Raw genomic sequence first — 6,151 nt, forward strand, 5'->3', positions numbered from 1 at the left:
TGCCTCACATTGGCTAACTCCCGAATAATCCGAAAAATGTGCAAAGAGGTGGAGCACGGATGGAGTTGAGGCGAGCCCTTAATTATGTACAACTTTAACCTTCAATATAATTTAAAAGGATGAGTTATTAAAAAAAAACTTCACCTGCCCTCTAGGGGGGGGGGTTACGGGTTTCACTAGGCTTGTTCGAGATGAAGTGCGCCTCGCCTGTAAAGTGGACGAGAGCAGGCGGCAGCAGCCGGCGGCGGTGACAAAAAGTCGCGGTAAAGTCGGACAGTTTTCCAGCCGTTTCCAGCAGCCTTCAGGCTGAACAGGAAGTCACAGAAACACTCACATCTGGTTAGGTCCGATTCCCATTTAATAAAATGTTATCAGACCCATATATCAGCTTGTACACAGTCTCCAGTTGTTTTTATTAAGACAGAGTAGCTGTCAAAATGCTCTACATGCGATCTGTTGCTGATGTTAAACAGACTGTAGATGATCCATAATCTGAACAGATTTAGTCTCTCTGACTTCTAACCGTAACTATCAGCCACACAACATGTGTTCTGTACAGAATAAGCCTTTAAATCAGACAAATAGAAATTAAAATCCCTCCAATTCTAAAACTATAAAAAGTTTATATAAAACGTCATCATGTTGAGTCGATTCTGAACCAATCAGCAGTTAGATGAGCTGAGAGCCAGGCGTTTCTTGTCATGACCTGGGTCCACCTGGGTCTTGCAGTCGGTGAAAAGCAACTGCGCTGCCTGTGTCTCAAACCTGCGGCCGCCTTGATCTCATGAGGTTATCGTTGCCCACGTGTGCATGACATCAGACCAAGTCGGGATCAAGTCGGTACACCAATCTAACCGGCATACATTGGATAGCCATCACCGGTGATCGATTCTGCGCAGACCTGGCTCACCTCCAAGGAGCCTAATGCCTTTGGCCTTTACGAGAGGGATGGTCCATTAGGGGTCACACCCAACTTCCCATACTGGACCAACCCCAAACCTTTCACGTTTTTTTCATTTAAAAGAATGAGTGTATGCGATGAATGTATGCTCATTTCCTCTTTACAGACTTCTCCCACTTCATCAGTAGTGCTGCTCGGACCATCTGGGAAGCTTTCACACCAGAGGCAATTTGTGGAGGTTAAATATCTCTTGGCATGGAATGTATGCTTCACAATATTTCTGATGAAAAACATTTTCCGTCAAACAGGATTTCTACTTGACTGAAATAAGCGTTTTTTGTTGACTGAAAGGCTTATGAAAGTATAATTGGAATGGAAGTGGAATGATAGGAAGAAATGCTTTCAGCCATAGAAGATCAAACACACAAATACCCAGCTTTTTAGGCATTCATAATATACACAGGGTAGTATAGTACATTTAAGTTTATTCTAAAGAGCGATTAGCTAAAATGGTGCGATACATGACATGTGTTAAAGCTAACTGAGCCCCTGCACATGAAAAATGTAATATATACTTTTATAAAAAATAGGTTTTTGCATATACATTCTGCATTTAATTGTAAATGCATTTATGTATAACAACTCACCTCACCCTTTACTTGCACATCTAGTGAAAAATGTCAGAATCATCTCCTTTGGGGAATCTGATTCCCTTATCTTTTGCTTGCAGCGTGGTAATGATTTTGCAACACACACACACACACACACACACACACACACACACACACACACACACACACACACACACACACACACACACACACACACACACACACACACACACACACACACACACACACACACACACACACACACACACACACACACACACACACACACACACACACACACACACACACACACCCTGTCTAAATGTCCATCACAGGGTCTGACACTGCTGCCCTGGGCTAACTCTTTTCTTATTCAAAAACAAGGCAGCCTCCGTCCAGCTGCATCAAGAGTTTCAGACTCAGATTACAGCGTGGCGGATGATTTCAGGCAGACAGAATTTACATGGACTTGATCTACACCACCAGATAATGAGCCTAACGAAGAATAAAAGTCTCAGCAAAGCTCTGCTGAAATCCAAGTCTGTGTGTAGCATATCACCTCCGCTCACATCGTAGACAGATCAATGATGTTTCTGTCTGATGATGTCTGTATGCCTCTCTAACCATCTGCTTTGGTGCATCAGTGGCAGAGACATGTTTGGGTTTGGTACCATTAACCGTGCTGCCGGCAGCTTGCTGGAGTCTCGTCCGAAGAAGTCTGAGTCAATTAGTCTAACCATCTGCACAGAGGAATATTTCTTCTGTGCCGTACAGGGTGCTACATCAGGTCCCTCCAGGACTTCACAAGCCACTTTTTCCAGTATTTAAGACAAGTGTAAACCACCAGGCATGTTTAATTGCTTCATGAAGTGACAGTTAATTGTGCTGTTAGCAACTCCCTCGGTTGTGAAATGTCTGGTGCAGTGCTATGAGCCAAGTTATGTAGGCCTATTCCTTATTCATTCAATAGGAGTGCTTGTACTGTATGCAATTGCCAAACTGTTAACTAATTGCTGTCATGGGTACTTCAGAGAGAGTAGGGCTGGGCAATATTATGATATGTATCATCAAAAACTATATAAAATTGTCTATCACAAATATTTTTCTATTTAGTTTCTATCACAATGTCAAAAAACCAGCGGCCCAATTGTGTTGCAGCAATATTTACCTCATTTGGACGCTTTACGTTCTGATCCTTGCACATTGTGTTCATTTTGCACTAAAGATCTTAATGAAATGTGAGAGAAAATACTCAGTATGTTTTATTTGTAAAGTATTCGCACAGAAGAATACAAAAATAGGCTTTACCATGTGGTTATTTCATGTACACTATTTATTTATTGAATTACCAGAAAACATGCTATATGATGATACATATCATTATCGAGATATGAAATTACCTATATCTGGATCGAAGATAAGAGAGCATTCATATGCTCAGACCTATCAGGTAAGGGATTCAAACCAGCAATCTTCTTGTCAACTATGTATCTACTGTCACAAGCAGAAAGTGTAGCTGTGTGTCGACATCAATACTTTTTAAGTGCAAGAGAAATTGTGTTTGTGGCATCTAGTGTTAGAAACCATCAAGACTTGAAAGTTGGCATTGACTGATTAGTCAACATATATTAAAACAACAAAGTAAATACTGAGATTTTTAGAAAAAGAAAACACTAAAAAAGTATTGTTTTGCTACTGGTACTAAAACTCATCATATTAGCAATGACACAATTATTGAAAAATGGCAATCTATACCCAGCCCTAAAAGGAACAGGAGGTGATTATAGTGCTGATCCCAATAAACCCATTAGGCCAGTGACTGCAGTTTATTTATAACCCGAACACGAAAAGATTACATTTACACTGTGGTGGTTTTAAAAAGGTGTGACGTACATGTAACCACACACACACACAATTTCATTGATTGAATTGATGTTCATGTACATAAGCCTATATTGATTATTTAATGGGATGTTACAGGAGTGAAATGGGAAAAAAACACTAACAGCAGTTAAGAGCCAATGAACTCATCTTAACTGATAAAGATATTAAACATGGTAATCTTGATTTAATTTAATATCAAAAAGCATCATCATTAAATCTAGTGACATGTTGTGGAAGGTGTGTGCACGCGACAGAAAATCAGGATACTCTGTGCTTACCTAAATTATGGATGGAGTGAACCAGTGACCTGTTCCAGCCTCGCTCTCAGGCAACGTGTTGAACGCAGACAACATAACCCAATACACAGTACAATTAGTGGCCAAATTAAACTGGGGAAATAGCTCCTGCAAACGCGCACCGTCTAGAAACGACACATAAGTTCCAGTCCATCTCAATACAGAGTAGTCCACAATGCAGTGTGATACTGTCCGTCCAGTAAAGCCTCCCGTGGAACCTGTTTGGACTCCTTGATATGATTTGTCCCTAGTTGAGCCGCAGTAAACCGGCGAACATGACTAGTCTCCATTCATTTTCCCAATTCGTTTTAACGCTGATGCGGTCAATGCAATATAATGTCTTAGTCACGCACCTGTTCTCCGACTGCACATTATAACGGTAAGAGGACAGGGGAGATGATATTCAGCACAATCTAACCTCAGCTCAGACCGACCTTCAAAATGTCTCGTTGCTCCTCTCTGATTGGCTGAAAGCGACGTCGCTCATGAAATCCTCTCGAAGCGTCTGGCAAACGTAGGTGCGTGCACCCGCACCGACCACCATAGGCAGAATAGCCTACTACTGCGATTTTAGTGTAAAACATGTAAAGAATTATTTTTCATATTATTTTTGTGATTATTTCCAGTTATTTGTCCCTGTAAGTGGCTTGAATTTAAAAAAATAATAATAATAGTGGAGAAGGGGAAGGGAAACAATTAGCATTATATTTAAGTTGCTGTTGTTGTATTCTTGATTGTCATGGATGAGATACATCCAGTAAATTAAGAACATCTTAATATTTTCTCAATTTTGCTTGTCATTTAGCTTAGGTCAGATACAGTAATGTCATATTCTGACCCCTTGGTCAGCTCAAGTAAAGCCTATATGGCTATGGGCCTCTCTCTTGCTGTAATAAAAACAATCATAGAGAGGTATTTTTTAATCAACAATAAATGTTTTACCATCATGATGCATATAAAAAAACATGCAGTCCACACTGTTAGTTTGGTTCCCATTAGTTGATATACGAACAACAGGGAAGCAGAAGGTTGAAGGATACTGTTAAATAATTTACAGTCAGGCAGAACTTAAATCAACACCATACAAGTTGGTGTACGTGAAATTAATTTAAATTCTCAGATTCATACTGTTGTCTACATCACAGCTGTTTAAGGCAGGCCTTCAGAGAGTCATACTGAACAATGCTGCCATCTGCTGCTATTCATGAAAGACCTTCAGTTTGGCCTCTGGGCAATGTGGTAGATAAAAAGCTAAGCCTATTTAGTTAGCATTCAGCAGTTCATGATAACTTGGATGTACTGTCAATGAAGTACTGTCACACACTGTAAAACTACCATTTTATTTGAAGCTCTCATTATTAGTTCATTGAAATTAACTATAATGCAATAGCTGACTAATACACTGTGGTATGCACTGTAAAATAAATCTGACATTCATTCATAATTGCAGACCCATTGTGTCCAAAGCAGACTAACAAAGTCTGCTGTGTACAAAGCATCCACTAGATGTCAGTGCATGTCCTGGTTCATCTTGGTTCCAGAGACGGAGTAAGACTTCATGACATGGCTTTGTGCTGGAACTTTAGTTAGAAATTTGAGAAAACATAAAAAACAACATTTGGGTGGTGAACACTTCCACTTGTTTTTATGTATAAGACATAATTTTGGGTGAAATTATGTCTTATAATAATATGTTTACCGCCAACATCAAAGAACATCTTCAACTTCTGCTTGATGTTGATTAGCTTTTGTTTTATTTGTTCAGTATGGAAGACAGTAGTCTTTTTCAGGACACATGTCACAATAGTTAAACAAAATATTACAATTAATGATGGCTGAATTCTATTTAGTTGCTTCAGTTTCCAGGTCCTGGATATGCATGCTGACTTACTGTCACACTCAAGGGGGAGGAGGGGGAGGGACTGAGTACCCAGGGCTCTCATGTGAGGAGGGCCCAAAAAAATGCTAAAATTAATAGCTGTGGATGCGGGGAGGGGCCCATAGAAAATGGCTTTCTACAGGGCCCAGAATGTTGTGCTACACCCCTGGTCACACTGTCATGGCTTACTAGGACACTTAAAATATAAAAGCTGTAATTGATCACTAAAAAAAAACAAATTACTGTCAATTTTCTTTTTCTTTTTTTTAACTAAAATGTCTTAACATGAATCCAACCTATTATTATAAGCAAACATCCAACGTTACTGTGCTACATTTAACAACAACAGATTTTTTTTATTTTAATGGCTTTGTATTCTTTGCAGTAAAAATGTATATGTAAATTCTTTAGGCCACCCACATGTTATTGTAGGCAAAGTTTAATATGCAACTTAATTTTATATAATATATGCAGTAGGGGGTCCCTGATCCGTCTCCCTCTCAGTTGAGGGGTCCTTGGCTTAAAAATCGTTGAAGACCCCTGTAGTACTACATTGGCCTACTACATGCCTTGGTGGACA

The 6,151-nt window shown here is 39.6% G+C and overlaps 1 protein-coding gene across 2 annotated transcripts in view; it reads right to left on the reverse strand.

Annotated features, from left to right (window-relative positions):
* The window catches only part of galnt13 (polypeptide N-acetylgalactosaminyltransferase 13), a 40,662-nt gene extending 36,483 nt beyond the window's left edge, over window positions 1-4,179 (reverse strand). The window contains exon 1 of one of the 2 annotated variants that reach the window (XM_028590944.1): window positions 4,127-4,179. The gene's annotated coding sequence lies outside the window, so the exon portion shown is untranslated. The other variant, XM_028590943.1, reaches the window with a different exon arrangement.
* Window positions 4,180-6,151: the final 1,972 nt, after the last annotated feature.

Source organism: Perca flavescens, chromosome 11, assembly GCF_004354835.1.
Source record: "Perca flavescens isolate YP-PL-M2 chromosome 11, PFLA_1.0, whole genome shotgun sequence".
Classification (NCBI taxonomy): domain Eukaryota; kingdom Metazoa; phylum Chordata; class Actinopteri; order Perciformes; family Percidae; genus Perca; species Perca flavescens.